The 22,201-nt window shown below is 42.2% G+C and overlaps 2 protein-coding genes across 14 annotated transcripts in view; one reads left to right on the forward strand and one right to left on the reverse strand.

Annotated features, from left to right (window-relative positions):
• Nucleotides 1–20,869, reverse strand: part of R3HDM1 (R3H domain containing 1) — a 77,088-nt gene extending 56,219 nt beyond the window's left edge. For 9 of the 12 annotated variants that reach the window (XM_027695863.1, XM_027695860.1, XM_027695861.1 and 6 more), the window contains exon 1: nt 20,753–20,869. The gene's annotated coding sequence lies outside the window, so the exon portion shown is untranslated. The remainder of the gene's footprint in view (nt 1–20,752) is intronic. The other 3 variants (XM_027695869.1, XM_027695866.1, XM_027695867.1) reach the window with 1 other exon arrangement.
• A 272-nt stretch (nt 20,870–21,141) lies between these two features.
• ZRANB3 (zinc finger RANBP2-type containing 3) overlaps nt 21,142–22,201 on the forward strand; it is a 44,191-nt gene continuing 43,131 nt past the window's right edge. Inside the window, exon 1 of one of the 2 annotated variants that reach the window (XM_027695876.1) lies at nt 21,142–21,928. The gene's annotated coding sequence lies outside the window, so the exon portion shown is untranslated. The remainder of the gene's footprint in view (nt 21,929–22,201) is intronic. The other variant, XM_027695875.1, reaches the window with a different exon arrangement.

Consider the following 22,201-nt stretch of genomic DNA (forward strand, 5'->3'; position numbering starts at 1 on the left):
AAACTGAAGCATCTACCTCTTTTTAAGTATCAAATAGTCAGTTGTCCTATTAAAAACAGCTCTTAAAAAGGGGAGAAGAATCAACTGTTAATAGATCATCCCCTGAAGCTTCATTTCTAGTGTTAAGGCCTAAGAATGGAACCGGAGAAGAGTAACAATATGTTTCTTCTGTGGCAACTGGAAATAATTATTTTGAGAAAAAATAACTGGTTTTCCCTTTTATGAGGTTATTGATGCTTATTAAATGTCAGAGGGTTTATAGTACAATAAAGTACAGCCTGAGCTACTTTAAAAACAACTAAATAAGAAAGATTAAAAACTTTTAAATATTACCAAGCTGTAAGCTAACCAAAGGTATCTTCAAGTCTTTTCAGCTCAGCACTGATTAATTTTCCTATATTAGAAACAGGACAGAAGTAACAGTACATAAATATTTTCATTTCAGATACAGTAAAAAAATAATCTTGCTACTTAAAACACTCCACAGAAAGCACGACAACTGCTACATGCAGAAAACACGTAACATCAAATAAAGTCCATGCAATCTACACGTCCTCACCATACAGCAGTAAATTTAAAACCTCAAAATAGTCAAAGATTGATTTTTTTTCCCCAGTTATTTTAAGTAAATAAACCAAAACATTGCCTGTGACTATTTTCAGTGGATACCCTTCAAAGAGCAGCTTTCTTAAAAAGACACCAATCCCCATTTCATTTAGCAAACAGCCACCCAGAGCTGCACACAGCAGCTAAAATTTTTCTAGGCATAATTCAGGTTTTATTCTTAGAATATGTAAGTTAACATTTTTCCATTGTATTTCCATCAATAACAACAGGGGAAAGTGTCTCTAGAACTGACACACAAATTTCCACAGTGGTAGGAACAGACTCCTGGAGTCACCAGGACAGATTAAAGACTGTGTTCAGGGCCCTAAGATATGCTTTGATAGTGCAGAAACTTGGTAAAAATTAAATGACTAATCTTCATGGAATCAAGTGTCATCTTTTTTAACAGTCATCAAAAACTAGTTGTTATCTCAACAAAAAGATATTTGCTCCACAACATAAGACAGTCACCAACATCCTGCATAGGAAAAAAAATCATTTTCACGTAGCCTCCTGTAAATACTGTTGCTGTTTTGATTCGAAACCTATTTTTCAGTTCAAAACTTATCTTTATAAAAAAAATTCATTTTGCTTGTACTTCCTCACTGGAATGGAGATAACAGTAACACTTTAAAAAAAAAAAATTAAGTCCTATTTCCCATTTCAGCTGCCTTGGGAAATTGTCTTGTTTTAGCAGAGATATTCAGAATGGTTTCCCAAGCCCTGCACAAACAGAATACAAAGGAAATAAAAATTAACAAGAACGCCATTATTAAATGAGAAGATACAAGAAAAAAACCTTTTTCAAGTCAGTGATTAAAGAAAGAAGAGATTTAGGGATGCTAATGACCCTTGTTGATTGATTAGGCCTAAAATGCCTTTTGTGGGAAAAGAGAAACCAAACGCAAACTGCAATTTGCCTACAGACATTTTCTGCTCCTCTCGGCCAGTGTTCAAACACCCCCCTGCAGCACCCACATACCTGCCTGGCACTGGCACCGTGCTCCACTGTGCCATCCCTGAGGATGTGCTTTCCACCCTCCTTCACCCGGGGCTCTGCCTGTGCCGCTGGAGCCCCATCCCAGGCACTGCAGGAGCCTCGGGAACAATGGCAAAGCCACAGCTGGGCACCGCTGTCACTGTCACCCAGGGAGGCACCACGGCTGTCCCTGCACTGCACAGCCACCCAGGGAGTGATGCTGGCACTGTCACTGTCACCCAGGGAGGCACCACGGTTGTCCCTGCACTGCACAGCCACCCAGGGAGCGCCTCCTCAGCGAGTCACAGCCCTCCCGTGCTGGAAAATGGCTGTACAGATTTAATCACTGCCCACTTTCACAGTCAGACCTCTCTCAAAACGAAAGTTTGTACCACACCCCAAGAAATTCTGTAGTGACACAGAAGTAGGGCAAAAGCATTCACACATTAAAGATATTAATTTCCTTCCTAGACAGTTTTATTTCTTCGGTTTGGCATTGTGAACACGACTCAAAAAGCCAGCACAGTCACTTCCCAGCGCCAGCAGACAAATGCCGTTGTCACCAGCACTATGAATGCCATGGTAATTTTCTGGACTGGCACATAACCACCATCAGAACCCAAATAAGGAAGAAAAATGTTTTATAAACAGAGGAGTAGAAAAAAACCCCTCCAGTTATATGTTAATTATCATACTTCCAAAATCTGTATCCAGACCAGGGGTCTACAACTTTCTTGCTTGTGAGAAACCGCTCTCCCTGCCCCACCTGCAGCATCCCCACAGCGCTCAGCAGCACAAGGAGACCCCTTGTTGCACTTCTCTGAAGGATCCTGCACATCAAGGGAGGCTGGAAGGCAAATGGGGCAGGATTTTTAACCTGGGGGCTCCAGAGAGGGGAGATACAATCTTGGGAGGCTGTAATTCCTCACAAACAGGAATCAGGATCCTATATATTTGACAAGACTAAAAAAATTCCTTATATTTTTATATATATGTATATACACCTATGTATATACACCTATGTATATACACACTCATTTCTATAATATAACAAACAGAAAACAATAAATCAAAAACAATCATAGGAAGTTTTAGACCTGTCACAGACTGCAGCAGTCTCAATACCAAAATAGATTTTTATAAATATATATAAAAATATCTTTTGGTACTGAGACTGCTGTAGCCTGGAACAGGTCTAAATCTGTCTATTCTTGCCATTCCCCTCTTCTGCCACCTCTGTGCTCCATCTTTAAAGCCTCCACTCTTTGTGCCCACACACGACAGTGGCACACACTCCACACATCTTGGCTGTCATCCTTGACCTTATCAAAAAGGATCAATCCTTGATCCTTTATGACAAAAAAAAAGTACATTTTTTTCTTTTAGCTGAAGATGGCAGCTCTGGGAATACCAGGTCCTTTTCTTGTGCATGGGGAGTTCAGTTTAACCACTGGCTGTGCCTGTCCCCTACACTACAGTTCCCTCCCCCCCTTAGCACACACGCTCCCCATTCCTGTGTCCCATCCCAAGCCATGGCTTCAGGGATGCAGATGGCAGCTCTTTTGATTGAGATACAGTCACAGGTGTTGCCCCATCAACACACCAAATTATCTCCCCAAGTCTATAACAGCTCCAAGGAAATACACACAAAAGGCACAGTTCGGGGAGGCCCTTGATATTTTCAGAGAGGTTTCACCTCTTCTCTTTCACCTGGTCTGCAACAGGAGCATTATTTGCCATGGAAAAGCTTCCTTTAGGAGGATTTTAGGCAAGAAAATTACTTTTATTGTTTTAATCATGCAATGAACACCTTGTGCACAAGCCACTCATTGCAGGGCCTGTACTCTGCTGCCAAAGAGAAGAGTTTCTAATTTCTGGACACGTCACACAGGTGACATTAATGTCAGAATAATCTGTTCAGCAGTCCCCTCACACGGCACCAGGCAAACGTGTGTGTGCGTGTTCTGCCTGTTATAATCAGATTTGTACTCGCACACCCCACAGCACCCAGGAGCATCTTTTTAATCACTAAGATCAGCAACAAGATGCAGCTAAGTCCAAACAGGAAATAAAGTAGTACCCAGTGGAGAAATAGGACTGAGCAATGAACTACTGTTACACCCTGTACTGCCCCTTTGAAAAATTTTGTTTATTCTTCTAAAACTCACACATTATAAAGAGTTGGGCTTTTATGAGCTTCTGTAACTCCTGTCCTGGAGACTCATGCTACAGGAGAGAAGAGTTTGGTCTGGGTTTACTTTCTCATTAGCAAAACCTTTTTCCCCCTCCACAAATGTATTAGACTGCTCTGACTGATGGATTATAAATGGGAATAGCTCTTGTTACCAGAAATGTTCCTGCATCAGAAATGTACTCTGTAAATGTCCATCTGATGCTGTGGCCTCAGCTCTGTGAATGCCTTTGTACAGAGATAATGCCAAAAGCAACTGTGTGCAAATGAACACAGAAATCACGTGTGAAATAGGACAACCACTTGAACTGAATATCGTAATAATAATGCCTTGATGCATCTCTTAAATTATTATTTCATTTTATAATACTATCATATTATTTTAATGATTAGTATGCTTAAGAGCAAAAAAAACCTTATATCCTGGAAACAGGAGCTGGAGCACTCAGGGCTGGTTTACAATTGCATGAGCAACCCTGACTTAGTGGATCTTCAACTCAAAACACACATAAATTGTCTCTGCTATCAAAAACACACAGTTACCTTTGCTGAAATACCATCTAACAGAACAGGCACTGTAAGTTCAGCAATAGGTAAGCAAATAAAAAGTTTCAATTCAATTTAAATTTGAAAGCAATAGCACATATCAAACATACCAGGCAGATACTCAAGAGATAAGCAAAAAGCTGTCTAGAGAGCAATCAGATGCTTGCAAAGGGAGGAAGGATTCTAGGCTTGAGAAAAAAAAAAAGTGAAGATATGCAACACCTCGTCTTCAAAACCATTTTCCTGAAAAACAATCCCCTCTGATAGTTGCACTGAAAGCTGCAGCAGGAATAAGTGATCACAGAAATGCTTCTTTCCTTTCTTTCTTTTCTTTTTAACTCATAACAAATTTCCACCACTCACTAAGTGGCAAAAGTGGCCCATCAATTGTCTCCAAACCAGTAACTGACCCAGAGTAGAGGAGACTGGACTGTCCTGAAGGAAATTCTCTTTAGAACTTGAAAAGGAGTATTGACACAGGGACAGAAATCCAACCTGATAAAAAGCCTGCTCTGTGAGCCAGGATATATCGGGAAGCAGGTGCTACTGGCTCTGCAATATCCAATCTCTTCAGGCACAAAGTAACTCCCAGCAAGATTTATGGGCTTGTACATTTTCAGGACAGAAAAGGCAGGACACAAACTCCTGGAGGAGGACACTCACAGCTCAAACTGAAATGTTCTAACTAACAACAGCCTTTCCTTTCAGAAGGAGGAAAAAGAGATGACAAAGAAAATCAGTTCTTTGAAGATTCATAGAGAACAAGCTGAAAAGCCTCTGGACCAACCAAAAGACATTTAAGAAAAAGTTTAAGACACAAAGAGCTTAAAAAATACTAGAATGGGATACTTCAACTGTTTCTCACAATTCCAAAATGAAATTTATCTATAAACCTAAAGGAAATAGAGCAGCTTTTCTCAGTGATGTGAGAGAGAGACTTTAACAGTGTCTGTCCTATAACAATGTACTACATGAAGCCACCTGCTGACTACACCAAGTTCCATCCACTTGACTGATCAAGATTGGTCTTATCTGAACTGCTAGTAAGTCTTAAACATTTGATTGAAGAGAAGTATATTTATCTCTCCCCTTAAAGAAATGATGGAATTCCAGATTGGTCATGAATGCTTATTCTGTATTTAGTTCATATCCACATAAAAATCTCTCAATTCCAAGAAGGCAGAAATGCTCCAGCACTGCAATTTCATTCCTTTGAGCCATAAACTCAGTTTAGACAGTATATAGTGATCAAGCGAAAATAAACAGCTTTCTCTGGTGCTTTTATTTTTGTTCTAAGAAATTAAATATATCCTCACTCTTACCAGTATAAATGAAACAATTTCACTGCTGCCTAGAAACTAGTCACCGTTTAGCCATGGTTACTATAAAGTGTTGTCCAGGTCTAAATACAGTAGACTTGAAGCTAAAGCCTGGAATTTAAACAATCCCAAAACACTGACTGTGCAAAGTAGCCTTAAAGACTAAATAATTAATTTAGTCTTTAAATTAAAAAAATTAAAGGCAAATATATTCTGGACAATGGATACCAAATGAACAAGTGTCTGCCTGATGGGTCCATTTGTAGGGCTGGTGGCTGACGATTAACTTACTGTTAATTAAAAAGCCTGGACTAACAGCACAAAAGCAAGCTGAAAAAATACTTCTAGGAGTCACAGAATTCCAGATTAAGGATCTCTTTACAAGTACTCATTACAGCAATCTACTAGAAAAACATCAAATGTACCTCTGGGTAAAAGTAAACTTTTGGTGTTACCTGGAGTACAGAAATTCTAAATAATTAAAGAGATCCAACATTCACATGACCAGACTTTGGGAAGGAAAAAACAACCAACCAAACCTGGCATCTCTCAAAGTTCATAAAAGCTATTACTAAGAATGTGGAAGGGATGCTTTTGGGACCAGGTAAAGAAGCCAGAAGATACATTCTGTCCAGTTCTTCACCTCTTGAACAAGGCAACTCTAATCTCTTATTTTCTTCAAGGAGTGAGGAAGACTTAAGAGAAAGCACATTCTAGTAGAAAATGATCCTACAGTACTGAGGTAGCCATTCACTTCTTTATTATGGTCCTTACAGTCATGGTCAGTGGAGCAAAAAAACCTCAAACCACCAAACCTTTTCCTTTTCCTCTAGAAAGCACAGTAGAACACATTTTAAAAGGCCATATTTCTAATTTTCTGAGCACTAGATAATTGTGCTACACAAGAAAGGGAAAAGAAATACCACCAGTAGAAGCTCTGGCCTATCTCCGTGGTCTGGAACAAGAACCACTCAGATTACATTCAACCACTGCCTGATTTTTGAGATCTACAGAAACCATTGCTGCTTAATAAATGAAACAAAGCTTTGCTTCTGCAGTCCAAGCAAACAACTGAGGAATGTCTCTTGCTAAACCAGGGAGTGAATATATCACAAAGCAAGACTAAAGATCAGTCAACTCCAGTTTGTCAGATGTTTTATCACTGTAATTTCTGTCCTTCCACCCCCAGCTGTTCCTAGTACTGAGCATTCTCGTTCACTCTTAAACTCACTTCTAAAAACTGAGTGTATGACCCTTTCAAGACTTTCACATTTTCTCCACAATCCAACCTACTTCATTATTATCAAAAATAAAAGAAAATGAAGATACTTAAATTTAGTCTCAAGATGATAAATTCATGCAAACCAGCATGTCTGGTTCTGCATTCATATTTCGATATTAACTTTTTCCTGAACTGCAGTTTAAATCCAGACTGTTCTAGTGTCATCTAAATGCCAGGCATTAGATAAGCAGAAAATTAAGCTACTGACAGGTTGGAGTTTAAGGTCATCCCCAGTGCCTGAAAGCAGAATGCGCAATATCCTCTCACCCACACAAGGATCATTGTGCTTTGGTTTTTAATGAAAAAGCAACTGTCTGAACACAAAATAACGCCCCTGACAAATTTTCTCTGGGCTCCTCCATAGGTGATCCAGTGAGGGGACTGACACAGTAGGCCAGGCACATGCAGGTCCCACCTGTTGAACAGAAAACCTTTAAAACCATAGCATTGCCTCAGAACCAACACTCAGAACAAACTTGTGTTGTCTACCTGGATATATTTTTCCATTTTTCTCCAAATAATTTTTTTCCCCATAAGCCAAACTTTATGGTCTCCACAAGGTTTAGGATACACAAATATTGATTCTTTAGAATGTCCTGATTTTGAAGCCATGCTGTCCAACACCCAGGAGCAATTCATATGGAGCTGTCACACCTGGCAGGGGATGGGAATTTTTGGTACAGACACCATCAAGCAACCAAAAAAGCCAAGGTTTTGCCTATTCCAGCAAAAAGTCACAATGACCAGTAGTTCTGTGAACACAAAAATGAGAATAGAGAACTGTAAGAAACTGCTTATACAAAGCCAGAGTTATTTTCTGCAAAGAGACAGCTGAAGTACAAGTTCCCAAATAATATAAAGTCTACCCCCAAAATAACAAAAACCCAAACAATAAGATTTAACTCATGTTTGCAAAATTCTGTGTTTTGGTAGCACAACAAATTGTGTTATCATTCCAAAAATTCTAAACTAGAGCATGGGAACAGCCCTTCATGGCAGGTGCCCAAAAGCAAGAAAAGAGGAGAGAAGGGGGCTTTGGGTAGAATCCCAATGAGCAATTCAGTTGTAATCCCACATTTTTCCCTTCCTTCAGTTGTTCCTTGTCCTTCCCCACAACTTAACATTTACTGTGTCACTAGTTAGCAGTTGCCAGGATTAAACACCCTTCAGATCACTATAAACCCAAAGTAGCCAGTTCTTGAAAATAACAATATTACCCCAGTCATCTGGAAAGCCTGGAATTTGCAGGCACAAAGAAACCCCCTCAGAAATCACAAAACTTCTCAGTAATTAATTTCAACCCTCAAGTACCTCAGAGGCAAAAGACTAAGGAGCACGTTAGTTTAGACCAGGGGAGATGGAAGAGTCTGAACAAATCTGTTCCTAGAGGGAAGTGTGGCTCCAGCTTGTTGATGTACCAGAGGTCTTTATTACTCTCTAGAACCCATAATATGAAAATCAACAGGTCAAATAAGGCAAGAGTAGCAAATTTTCTCACAGCAGGTATGTTTTACCTTCCACCCACACAGAAAGGAGTGAGAGGAACCATAGGGTTGAGTCAAACAAAAGGCAGCACGACCCAGAAGGAGGATCTGAACCACACAGGTCAGAGGGGTAGGGAAAGGGTTGGAGCTTTTCCCCTGCTTCAGGACAACAGAGAGGGTTTGGAAAGCAGGGTATTTTTAATGTTGGTTTTCAATGAATTTTTCTCTCTTGGAAAAATAAAATCCAGCTCACCAGTTTTACTCCTCGGTTTTGTTCTTAAAGTAAATCTTCTGAGATAAATATGTCCAAGCTAAAGCAAGTGAGCGCTGCAGTTGAGACTTCTGGAGCTGTGGCACGAGCAGCTTCAAGGACTTTGTTACCTCCTGCCCCAAATTTGTCTCAGGTCAACTTCATAAGCACAAAGGATGAACTTTTTAAATCCCAAAGTGTTTAAGGTTAAACAAGATCTGACTTTTCATGTAAAGTCAACAGGGGGGAGGAGAAAGGAGGGAGGAGAGACAGAGAGGGGTCCCAAAGAACACCAGGAGTCAACATGTGATTTTGTTTTAGTTTCTTGCATATCTGCACAGCCAAGCATCTCCACTCAGATAATACAATGGCATCAGCAAACCCTAAAGGGACTTTAGGTAAAATCAGCATCATATTTAATCATCTATGACTAGTTAGAAAAAAAAAGAAAAGACATTAATTTTCAATTAATGTTACATAAAAGGAAATCATTATTTTTTAAACAGTCAGGGCTGGGACCTGGAGTCGCCACTGGAGATGCAGCCTGCAATAATCCAGATTGGATAGTGGGCTTTGCTAGACAAACAAAAGCTTTTTCATAGATGCAACACTAATTTTCAGAATGTTGCCAGGGCAACAGCAGACTGTAACAAGAATTTCTGAATAATGAGCAGGTGGCAATATACAAAGATCTTCGACTCCTGACTGAATTATTTATATGTAATCCTGAATGGTGAGATTTAGAAAAGCAATAGCCTTATTCCACCACCACAAATGGAAATACTACTTACCTAGTCTAGAATATTTATTAGAGTTCTAAACATGCACCTCTTTTTATTGTTTTAACATGATATGTAAAGCAAGATCACTGGTCTGAACACAAAGGCTCACACCTTTACCTAAAGAGGCATAAATAGTTATTTTGCATAAAATACTGTAACACAATGTAATAAAATAGTTTTTCTAAGCCAAAGCTAAATCTAATTTTCTATCCAGGATCCTCCTTGTACAGATTCAATAGCAATTCCAGAAGGACAGGAACTAATCCTGGCAGTTACGAAGTAAGGATCAGACTAACTGAGAAGAACTGGACATGCTTTACCCATCATGCACATCCATAGCAGGGATTTTGCCAGATATAAAATGCTAGGGGAGGATATTTTACATGGACAGTCAAGAGATAGTCTATTATTGCATTTCAAAAGCAATGGCAGCAAGATGTGGCAAGATTTTTGCTAATTTAAAACTTTTAACTCTGAGAAGTCAATATACTAACTAACATAAATTCCATCACCTGGCTTTCCAACCAAGTCTCTGATCAGCTGATCAGCAATGGTTTGAGTATCTGGACAAGGCCAGCTGGAACATTCTTCTTTTTGACAGAAAATAACTATTTTACCTTATTCTAGAACTGAACTGTTTCTCCCTGTGAGTTTCCTGAGACACTGTAAGATATGAAAAAAACCTGCCTCACTTTTGGGGCTTTTTGTCATAGCTCTCTGTTTTAAATATCAACAAAATAGTAAGATTTGTAGTTATTTTAAGCTAAGTTCCCCGTTTTTCAAGATTAACATGGTCTATGTATTGAGATATAAATTCACATGCCACCAGATAATTGCGCATTAATATTTGTAAATACAAACTACAGAGCTGTTTTACAAACAGCTGACATTACCAACATAAGTTCCCAAAACACAGTGAAAGATGGATAATCTCATTATTTGCTATCATTTTGATAACTACTCTTTAATTCTCCATGAAGCCCCACACTAGAAGAAAGACATCAAGGGGCTGGAGCGTGTCCAGAGAAGGGAAGGGTCTGGAGCACAGGTCCTGTGAGGAACAGCTGAGGGGGCTCAGCCTGGAGAAAAGGAGGCTCAGGGGGGACCTTTTCACTCTCTGCAACTCCCTGACAGGAGGGTGTAGAAAGGTGGAAGTCCGGGCTCTGCTCCCAAGTGACAAGCAACAGGACAAGAGGAAATGGCCTCAAGGTGCACCAGGGGAGATTTACTTTGGGTATTAAAAAAACTTTTCTTCACGGAAAGGGTTGTGAGACCCTGGCACAGCTGCCCAGGAAGTTGGTGGAGCCACCATCCCTGGAGGGATTTAAAAGACACGCAGATGTGGCACCTGGGGACATGGGTTACTGGTGGCCTTGGCAGTGCTGGTTGGACTCCATGATCTCAGAGGTCTTTTCCAATCAAAACAATTCCATGATTCTGTTTTTTACTACATGCAATTCTTTCATTTATCTGGTTTGAGGACAAGCCCTGGAACAAGTTACACATTAAATTGTCACGATGTGTGACAGCTGGACAGATGTGAACACCCCCCAGACAGCCAGAACTGGGTTTAAACTGAAGTTCACCCAGGGAAATCTCACAACAGCAATTTGACATCTGGCCAAGTTTTACCATCAAAGTCTTCCATGTCAGTGAAGCTTCCTGAATCAGGTTATAGCTAAAGCAGTTTTCTGTGGAATCCATAATTGTTCAGTGGAACAGTCTAACTCGCAGAGGATTAAAGTATCCAGTTCTTACAGCTGGTCTTCCTGCATTGTTTATAAATGAGCTTCTGTCCTCTGCAGCAGCTTCAGTCTAAACAGGTTTAACACCCAGTGCTGAGCAGTTCCCTGCATTGCAGCTGAATCCTGTAAATTCCTTTGTTCCTCCCTCTGGTCAGACAATCTACCTCACTCACAGGATGCCTTCATGGAACAGCTGTTTAACCACGATCCTATAGCTCAGAACTGGAGATCCTGGCAACAAGGCAAACCAGAGTAAAAGGAGCATTCCTTTGAACACTTCTGAAAGCACGTGATCATCAGCAGAACAGCAGCTTCATTGCCTGGAACAAGGCACAAGGGACACTGGGAGCTGATTCCTCCTTTCCCCAACTAAAAACACCTCACAGCATCACTTTGGTGCTCACACCCTGTAAAGATATTTCACCTTCTTAAGCAGCAGAGGGGTCAGTCAAGGAAGCAATGCCAACATTTACACCAAGTACCAATCTTCTGTGAGGGTATAATCACTGAAAAAGGAGGCTCTGCATTTAAGAAACTTACCCAAATCAAATGCTGTCTCTCTCTTTGGAGGGGAGGGGAGAAGGAAAACTAAACTTAATGAACAATTTAATTTAAAAAAAAAGTATAAACACAGGACAAATACTGCTACCAGGAAGCTTATATTCTGAAGCATCTCTGTAACTCACTGTTCAGATGAGAAGTTAATGCAGTGCCTTAGAACTTACTGGATTTATTTGAAAGTTTCTGGAAAACTACTTTATGGACAAGCATAAAGGCATGAGGGAAATTAAAAATAAGCACCATTGTTTTCTTCAAAAATACCTCAAAGATAACATGTCCAAGCCATTGCAAATTTGACAGGAGAAAAAACCCCACCTTCAAAATACACCTACCAAATGCTCCATTCCCCAGCTGAGCACACCCCGCTCTGGGGGCACAAAGGTTTTGAGAGCTTAAAAGAACAAGAAAGAAAAACCTTTCTGAAAATCAGATTTTTCACATTTGAAGGGTGTTCATTTACAACCCGTATTAAGTTGTGCCCGACACATCCTGCAAGTGTGAGCAGAGCAGAAGGCCACTGCCGCAGCCATTCCCTGTGGTACCAAATGGGGGATAAGGAAAGGGGATGGTTTGAAGAGACAGTAAGTTTTAACTCTCTTCTACCACTGAACAAGTGGATCCTTAGGAGTACTATTCATGTAGTCAGAATATTCAAGCAAAGGTTTATTAATAATTAATGAAATATCCATTAATAATTATTAGAATCCTGCACTTCTCTGAGCAGAAGGCTTTACTTTACAGGCAATTCAGGACAGGGACTTTGACATAGTCTTAGGCCACAACAATCCAGGGATTGAAGATAATCAGGCTGCCCTTGATGTAGCATTTCCTTATACAGACATACAATATAGTCATATTAATATATATTAAAATAAGTTGCTGAATGTTAAGTAGCATTTAACAACGTTATGTGTGTAAGGAATCTTCTCTCAAATAACCATGGAACTTCCCTCACCAAGACACAGGGAGAAGAGGCTGGAAAGGAATGAAAGCCCTCTAAAAGGAATAACCACAAATTCAGCTTGAAGAATAAATGCAGAGGAAGGGGAAAAAGATCCCAACCAAACAACAACTCACAAATAAACAAAACCAAAAATAAACCCCACCCCAAAATACACTGACCAACCACAAGGTAAGCCTTGGAAGCCAGAAACAAAAGTTACCACTCCGAGTCAGAATGTGCTAAGAAAAAGTTCATTATCCATAGAAACAGAAAAAGTACACAGGAAAACCACTATAGTACATCTGAAAATGAATCTGAAAGAGTGCATTCAAAGGAAAAATAAGATTCACAAAGTAAGTGCTGAAGACACCATACCCACTAACTGCAGAAAATTAGAAATCTCTCATCAGATCAGAAATCCCAAAGTAGAGATTTTTTTCCAACAGTACAAAAGGCATGATGGATCATTTGATGTTAGAATGAAAAGCACAGAACTAAATATATGGAAAAAAATAACTGTATGCCTGACTTCTGAACAAATTTAAAAGGAAGGGATGAATCAAAGGCACCGAAGTCAATGGAAAATGACAGAAAAACATGTGTAGCAGGGATTGTGCCAAACTGCTCTATTTAACAAAGTAATAGTTCCTAGAAAAAATAAATGGAGTAGGCCTAATCTATTTGAATTATAGGTAGCATTACACAGGAAATGGATAAAGTAGATGGAGATTAAAATGGAGATTAACAAACTTTAAATTTTAAAGATGTAACTACCATTCAATTTATTCTCAGAAAAGCTACAGAAGTATAAATGCCATTCTAATAAAGCCCTGGTGAGACCTTATATGGAAGATGGCATTTGCACTAGTACAAACTTGCATGGAAAACATCATTTCTTGTGGCTGTAGCAGATAACAGATGGGTAGAAGAGCTACTTAATCTAGAGGAAAATGTTGCCACAAAACCATGTGTCTCTAAGTTTTCCACAGTCAGCCAGGCTGAAGGCCAGTAGATATCACAGAACCAGATTTTACAACTGCTGTTCAGCAGGAAAGAAGATAGCTGGCAATTTAATTAACATTAAGATGGAGCGTGACACAGTTATAAAAGCATGATTTCCTGTAACAAGAAGGGACTGAACCAAATGACCCACAGAGTCTCTCCTTTCAGTCTTCAGGCACATTCATGCAGTGCACAGTGCATTCAGTTGCATCCTTGCCCACAAGCATTCCATTATTTTACTGATAATTACTGCTATTTAGTACCAAGGTACCTGGATGGCCCAGAGTCATCCTTTTTGTTCAATCAGCCTGTTACAAACCCTTCTCAGCATCAGCAAGAATTTTGTCTTAGAATCAAAAGAAACTGGAGTGAGTCCACTTACTTGTACTTTATGTACTTTATTTCCAAAAATTTCAAAGAATAATTTAAAACTGATTTTATGTCCTCCCACATTTTATATGGGAGTCTGTCTTATCAGACACATGTGAGAATCCATCTTCCTTATAGAAGTCATACCTTCATTTAACCTGTATGTAGTCCACAGGCACTCTAAGAGTCCAAAAGTCTTAGAATCACGGCCATTAGAACATGTAACTGCAGCATATGCAGACATGAATAAAATATGGATCCAGAGAACAACTCTTGGTGCTGCAAGCACCAGAGTCCCAAGGTTAATAAGTTATGAGCAGCATTACAGCTGAAAGCCTGGTTGTCCTATCAGGAGCCACTCAGCTCATCAGATACAGACACCCAGCCAGGGCAGGAATGATCTGCAGGACACTCTGCTGCCTTTCTGGAGCAGGGAGACACAAAATAACTAAGAACCCATCAGATCCACTCTGATCTCAGTCAACATTGTCACCACTGACCTCAAACATGCCTGAATTCACACACTGTCTGACCAGAGCTGAAAAATCTTGTCAAGGTCTCCCATCCCCAATCATTCCATGTGTTAAAAATGGACAAAACTGTTTCCTGCTTAAAATTAGCCTATTTTTCATTGCATACTGGAAAACAGGATTAAAAATTAACATTAAACAAACAAACAAACAAAAAACAAAACTCAAAGAATACCTACACATTTACGTTCCTTGATCTTTATGGAACACAGAAATTTTAAGCCTTCGCACTGCTGTGACCCAGGAAGACACACAAATCCTGTTTTAACACTGGCCAGATAAAAAGCTGATGGTGTTCTGCGCTGGGACAGCTTCCACTACTGTTTGGATATGCAAGTCTTAGTAAGGACTCCCGCTCTTTGTGCTTTTCCAATCAAACTTTGCAGTGTCAGTAAACACAAAGTTAAGGAGCAGCTATGGGATGTCATCACACCAACGATGGACAGCCAACTGCCAGAATATCAGACACTGCAATAACTGCATTAGCCCAGTAACATCATTTATTCTTTTCATACCACTGTCCTAAGAATTCAGTCTAATGGTACCATCTGGAGCTCAGACATCTTTCTCAAAACATGGTATCACTTATTACCCTGGATGAAGGTTCTTCTGTATTGAAATCATTACTAGATAAGCTCAGTGTGGACTCAGTTGCTTCTCCCAGTAGTAAGGATGCCCACATAAATACAGGTGTTCCTCTCCAGAAACCAATATTCAAAGTCAGAGGGAAACAAAACACTACCACACAAAGTATTAGGATGAAAATCATAACATTCTTATAAATTAACACAACAGTTTGTGTGAAAGATTCATATCTCACTTGTTAGACCACAAGTCTAAGCAGAAGGCAGTAGCATTCCTATGGCAGCTTCCATAAAGTTACTGAATGGCTTTCTAGTTCTGGAAGTCTTCTTCCTCCTCCCAGTCCATACCACAAGGATAACACCTCAACCAATACTGGCACTAGTTTGTGGTACAACTACAAACCCTGGAAAGAGTAGTTTATTTTTCCATGATAACAATGCAATGTGCAACTAAACACACACAGAATCCGTCTGAAAATATATTAAAGATCACTTTGATGTGCTTAAAACTTGAAAAGAAGAAACCACAACATCCAAACTAGAAGACTAATAATTTGTAATCTTCATTTTGAGTAAAAATCAAGGACTCGTTACAGTCAATTCTAACAGTAAAACTACTGTGAGCAGACACTCAGTATCCAGTTGTCACTAACACAAGAAAATCTCTCAGTTCCCCTTGGCTTTCCCTTGGAAAGCCATTAGGCAAAAGTTTTCGTTCAGGTATAGTCTGACTTCCCCAGTGGACAAAGATAAGGATCCATCAACTCAAAAAGGCAAACCAGGTCTTACTTTGAGTCACAGTACTGACCTTGTGTGTAGCTTTGCTAATCAATGGAGCTACTTCTGAGGGAAGACACAAACTGGCGAGGGTTTGGTTCTTGCTCAAAGTTATGGAATGGATTATAAAAGAAAGGGAGAAAAAGAATCTAATCCTTGCAGCAAGTTTTATTCTTCAAACAGCTACAGAGCACATTGAACCTGAAATGTAGCTCTTCATCCAAAAGATTGAGAGATTTGCTTTAAAGGAAAAAGGCTTTTTTCTGTACCTGCTGTTGAAATGTTCCAAATCCCGCTGTGACAACACGGACAAGAATCCCCCACAAACTGATTTACTCATTTTGCTACTGCAGCATTCGGGTACAAAACCTGAATATTTGATCAAAGCCTAAGTTATAAGGGCCAGCAATTTTCCAATGCCTCTCAGAACTCCTACAGTATCTCCACAAGAACATCCAGAATTCTTCTGAGCTCGCTTAGAACACGAAAACAGATGGAAATCTGCTCACGGATCCAGCATTGGTCAATGATGCAACTGCTCCCGAATACTCACCACCAGCAGGAGGCTTTCTTGCCCAAAGCTCTGCCATGGGGAAGCACTGTGAGCACACTCCCCAGTCTGCTGTTGGCAGGAACACTCAAACTGGTTTGAACTTCACTCTCCAGCTGCACAACCAACAACCTTTTCCAGATTCAGCTGCGCTAAAGAAGTCACTGATCTCACTTGCAGTCACCATCTCCTCCATCTGCCTGTTAAAACTGCTCCTCCAAGTCTCCCAATTCATGTTTCAATTTGACAGACTGAGACCTACATCTTACATGGTTAGAAGTTGGGAAATTCGTCCCAATAACAGCTCATTTAACAGACCAGAGGAGATGACAGAGGGCATGAACAAAAAGCCAAGGCTGTGACACCACGATGGCCTCTTTCACAAGGGCAGGTATTTGCCAGGAGGGCATCTGTTTATGTCCTGCTTCACAGTAATGTAAACTACAATGCTTTAGGTGGACACCTACAGAGAGCTGTCACACCTCAGCCCTTGTACCCAAAAACACAAAACTCAGCACCAGACTTTCGCTAAACCAAATCCAACAACGACACCTTCTGCACCTTTTAGAGGTTATTTTTAGACCCAATAATGCAAGTTATCAGAAATTATGCTTTCAAAATGAAGGAACAACTATGCTATGCTGTTTAGCCACAGCTTTAATGATATTTGGGACGCTTGTCCTGACAAGCTTCAGCCTTTAGACCATTTCATCCACTACGGGACAAAGAGTTTTCATACATTGCAGTGCAAACTTGATAACAAACCTGGGGAGGGGGTAGAGGAGAGAGCTGAGCGTTAAATAAAGGACAGAATTCCATTTTATACACAAATTTGAAGAATAATAAGAATTGATGTTGGGAAGGAGATAAAAGAACAGAAACTTAGCAGCAGATGAAAAAAGAGAGATGAACAATGTAGTATGTTTCAGGAGAAATCAGTGGCTGCTAAGAAATAATGGCCCTAAGAGATAATGGCCTTAAGAGATAATGGCCCATTCCCTTCCAGAGATCCAAGATAAAGAGTAGAAAAGAAACCCTGGAATAAGCATTCCACAGCCATCCCACTTGGCTGCAGCAGTCTGGATAGGAACATACAATAATCAAATTTAATATTCTTGAAAATTTAATTCTATATATTGGAGAAGAGTGCATATCATAAAATGACACGTTGACAGGATTCTCATAATACATACACTGAACTGCAGGAGACTCATTTATGCACAAGAGTAGCAGTGCAGGCTGTTCTGTAATTAAGGCTGCTGCACTTCCATAAATCTGGTTTCAGACATTCTTTCCTCTAAAGCACTCCTTCAAAAAGTTACGAAACCAAAATGAGATTATAGGCAGGCCGAAAGTGACGTTTTCCCAGCAATAGTCAATCATAATCTGTTGCTGACTTATGATCTCCTAGAAATAGAGCTTCCCAACACCACCTTCAAAAATCTCTTAACATTGTCGCACAGCACATCAGTCCATCACCTCAAAGAAAAGTCAACGAAGAAACAGAAAGAAACACATAAAACCTACTTTAATGGGCTTGCAAAGATGCTTCCCATCATCCAGAGTGAGCACCACATTAAGGCATTTCCAGAGATCCTTCTTGCCTAAAGAATACGATGTGAATGACCTTATTATCCAGGTCTGGCCTCGCCAAACGACTCATCTTTCCATCACTAAAAGGCGCAGTTTGGAATGCAGCGGTCAACAAAAGCCCCTGGGTCATTCCTATCTGGCCATTAGCAGGTGGGATGGACCCGGGAAAGCTGCCACTAAGAGCCTGACCCGGCTCCCAACACTTCTGCAGTCCTTGAGCCCAGCGGTGCCAGGATTACAGGATACTCTCCCACTCCTAGGGAAAGCTCCTCAGCTGTCACACCCCTGGATTACAGCACTTTGTATTTACCGGCTGCTGCTTAACTCTGCTCGTACCTGCGAAATAAGAACTCGAGTGTGCTGAAAAATTTCCGAACTAATACACTTCAGCTAATCAGGGCATCCAAAGCTGTTGCTATTTTTATGCAGATGGTAAAAGTTAGAGCACTGAGTTGTTCAGCTCACCAAAACTGAGCCATGCTGTCAATATATATTAAAATATGTTTATAAAAATGCACTGCATGCTACATTGCAGCCAAGTCAAAGTTTATACTGATCTCATTACTTGACAACTCACTCGTTGTGAACACGGTGTCAGAAGGCCCATTTTCCCCAGAGTCCCCGGAAATGCAACTGTATCAACTACTTTTAAAAGCCTGGAATACAGCACCTTGAAACTTTAAACATATAATTGTATTTAAAAAAATACGGCGCTACATCTCTGAAAGTCAAATTAACTCTGAGGAGAAGTAAGTGTGGGAAAATGGTGATACAAAGACATGGACGTGATTTAAAAGAGGTTGCTGTAGCAAAGTGATAGCACCTTTCGACTGAAAAAACCCAAAACTATGGAATTTGTGTGTTATACTCAGAGCTGTGCCTAAAGCACCTGATCTAGAACGGTGTGAAGCAGTTTCAAAGAAAGACTTTAAGTAAGAAATATAAAATAAGTAAGACTACGGTGTAAGGCAAATATATTGAAACTTGACAAGAAATGAAAATCAAAAACTTAAACATAAGCTAAAAGAAGAAAAAAAGACATAGAATTGTGCTTAAGAGGAGAAAGAACAAAGTAGTAGTAGCACTCTCCTCAAATTTTCCTTTATTCCTCTTAACAGACACACAAAATTTAAAATATAAACAGAGGACCACTGCAACAGATTAGAGTGACTGACCCTTCCCAAATCTTTAACAAATATTTTCTGGAAAACTGCTACCAAACCTAACCCAGTACACTCCACAGCCCTCAAAAATACTGGTATTTAGTCAATTCAGTCAATCCTAAGAAAAGTGGTAGTTGATCTTGATAGTAAAATACAGTCTGTAAAATAAAAAATGACTGAGTAATGCAGTTACAAGTACTACTTTTTTCACTTTCCAAGATTTAAAGACACGAGTGTTGACATTATCTTTACCACTGGGACTTCTCTAAATTGAGGAGTACAATCTATAAATTCCTAGAAAAAACTCAACTACTTGACATCACAGTACTTGCTGTGGAACAAATGCTTAATATTAAGTGCATGCCAATATTGTAATTTCTAACAAGCCAATGGAAGACTGTCAAAAAACCCCATGTTTCCATTGCTATTTGCTTCTCCTGAACAGCAAATTGTTTGAATATTTTGAAAAATAATTTCAGAACTTCATTGTCGCTTTCAGTTCGACAGTAAATACATACTCCTAATCTAACATTCACAAGACATACTGCCCTGTAAGATTGCTCCTTAATGTTCAGGTAAAAAGCAAGGTCTCAAAGACACTACTCCTTGTAGAAGACAAGACATGAAAAAGCAACGCCGTTAAAATCTGCAGGTTAATGTCTCAACGCAAAAAAGCCAATGTAAGGCACTGCAAGGGAAAAAACCCGACACATTCCCTGTTCTGCATGGGGCACACAAGCTCTCTCCAGCTTCAGGTTAACGAGAAGGGGGCATCAAAATTAAGAATTAAGACTATTAACAAACCCACTCCAAAACACCAAACACTATGGCAGGTTAGACCATCTGGCCGTGCCCCCTAAGCAAAACGTGCACCACTCTTTTGAGGTTTTTTTTTTCCATCACCTTCCTAATCCAGCTTTCTACAGACATCACACAAATCCACCAACATGTAGGTTGTGTGCAAATCTCTTAGGGTGAATAATCTGAATAATTCTTAGGCTCCATGCAAGAAACAGCGATGCCTCGCTCCTTTTACTGTCTCATCCCGTCTTCCTCATAAAGCGAAACCATCCAGTGCTGAAAACTCATTTTAAAAACGTTATTAAGAGATGGCAAAAACCCAGGCTGTGACGTAGTTTGCTCCCGAGTCCACTCACACTTTGGATTATAACATGGTAGATACATCCACGCGCAGCATTGCCCAACATGCAGCAGAAATAAAAAATAAATAATAAATAAATAAAATAATAAATCCATAATGCACGACCAGCGCTGTGTGCCGCTCCCCGGCCAGCCCTGGCTATATTAGGGCAGGGGAAGGGCCGGGTTGGCCCCGCCGGACCGCGACCCCCGCCCGGGCCGCGCCCCCGCTCCCTCAGCGCTGCCCCCGCTCTGCGCACTGCGGCCGCGGCCCCCCCGCCCTCGCTCCCTCCCTCAGCGCACCGCGACCCCCGCCCGCGGCAGCGCCTTCCCCGGCGGCCCCGCGGGCTCCTCACCGGGCCGGAGCGCTCCTTTCCCGGCCCCTTCCCTGCTCCCTCCCGGGCCGCGGCGCCCGGCGGGCGGCTCCTCTCCTCGCACACGCGGGGCGCCGATCGCAGCGCCGAGCGCCGCCCGCGTTCCTCCTGCTGCTGCCGCTGCTGCCGCGGCGGGGAGAGGGACCCCGCCCCCGGCGGCCGCCGCCGCCAATGGCCGCGTGGAACGCCGATGATGGGCAGCGGCGCGGACCAATGAGCGGCGCGCCGCCCTCCCCCGGCCCTGCCGCGGAGTGGTGCCGCTCGGCGCTGACGCGAGGGAGAGCCCGCCCGGAGCGCAATGACCAATGGAAGGGCTCCGCCGCCTTGACGGACAGTCAGGAAAATCAATGAGAAGCGCGCACCGGCACCGCAAGGCCCGCCCGCTGCGCGCCGCTGATGGCCGCGGGCGGACGGGGCGATCCCGCCGCTGTGGCGGCGTGGGGTCCTTGTGCTCCCCGCGCCCTCCGGCCCCGGCCGCTCCCCCTTCACCCGCGTCCTTCCCCTCTCGCCGGGTGTGCTGTGTATTCTGAGCAGCAGCGCCCTGACCCCTCCAGGTGCCCCCGCCAGCCCTCCCGCACCTCGGCGGGGCAGGCTGGGAGCTGTAGTCGGGGCTTTCCCTCTCCCCTTCTCGCCCTGCTGGCGCCTCGCCCCGGTTCTCACCGCTCTTATCTACGCCGAGAGCCGGCGGGGTGAACCCCGTCCAGTCCGGCCCTCAGCGCCATCCCCGCAACCCCCTTCCCGCCACCCCGCTCCCTCAGCCCGTCCGCGCTCCCCCATCCCGTCGGGACAGCGGCCGGGGCGAGGCAACGCCGGGCGGGAGTACGATTTTTAACTCGCTCGCGGGGAAGCGGGGCGGGGGAAGGGGAGAAGGGATGGGGAGGGCAGAAAAAAAACAAGGAAAAGCGGTTCCCGGGCCCCAAACGCTTCCCGTCCGTGACCCCCCGGCCGTGCGTCACTTCCCGGCGGCCGTTCGAGCGCGGAGCCCGCGAGGTGAGGGGGGACGGGGCGGCTCCATCGGTGCCGCCAGCCAGGGACGAGCTGCCCGCTGACTCCTGTTCCAGCCCGTGCCTGTGCCAGGAGATCCCTCTGGTTGCGTTCTGGTGCTGCCAGTGCCGGCTCATCGCAGATAGTTCTGCGATTGCAGCTGCGGGGAGTTGCGTAAGTAAAATCAAAAAACTCGCCTCCAGGCAGGTGTTGAGGTGTCTGTTTTCCTCAAGCCTGACACGCCGGCCTGTGGAAAAACTGTTCTGTGCTCTGCCTGATTTGCTTTTTAATGCTGTGTTCCATTGGCTCGGGTAGATGTCGAGTTCTTTATTATCCCGCTGGTGGCTCCTCAGGACAAGAAAGACAAGGAGCTGCTGGAGAGGGTCCAGCAGAGGCCACAAAGATGATGAGGGGTCTGGAGCATCTCTCTTATGAGGAGAGAATGTG

The sequence above is a fragment of the Neopelma chrysocephalum genome, unplaced genomic scaffold (genome assembly GCF_003984885.1).
Source record: "Neopelma chrysocephalum unplaced genomic scaffold, ASM398488v2 Primary Assembly neopelma1_103b, whole genome shotgun sequence".
NCBI classification, from domain to species: domain Eukaryota; kingdom Metazoa; phylum Chordata; class Aves; order Passeriformes; family Pipridae; genus Neopelma; species Neopelma chrysocephalum.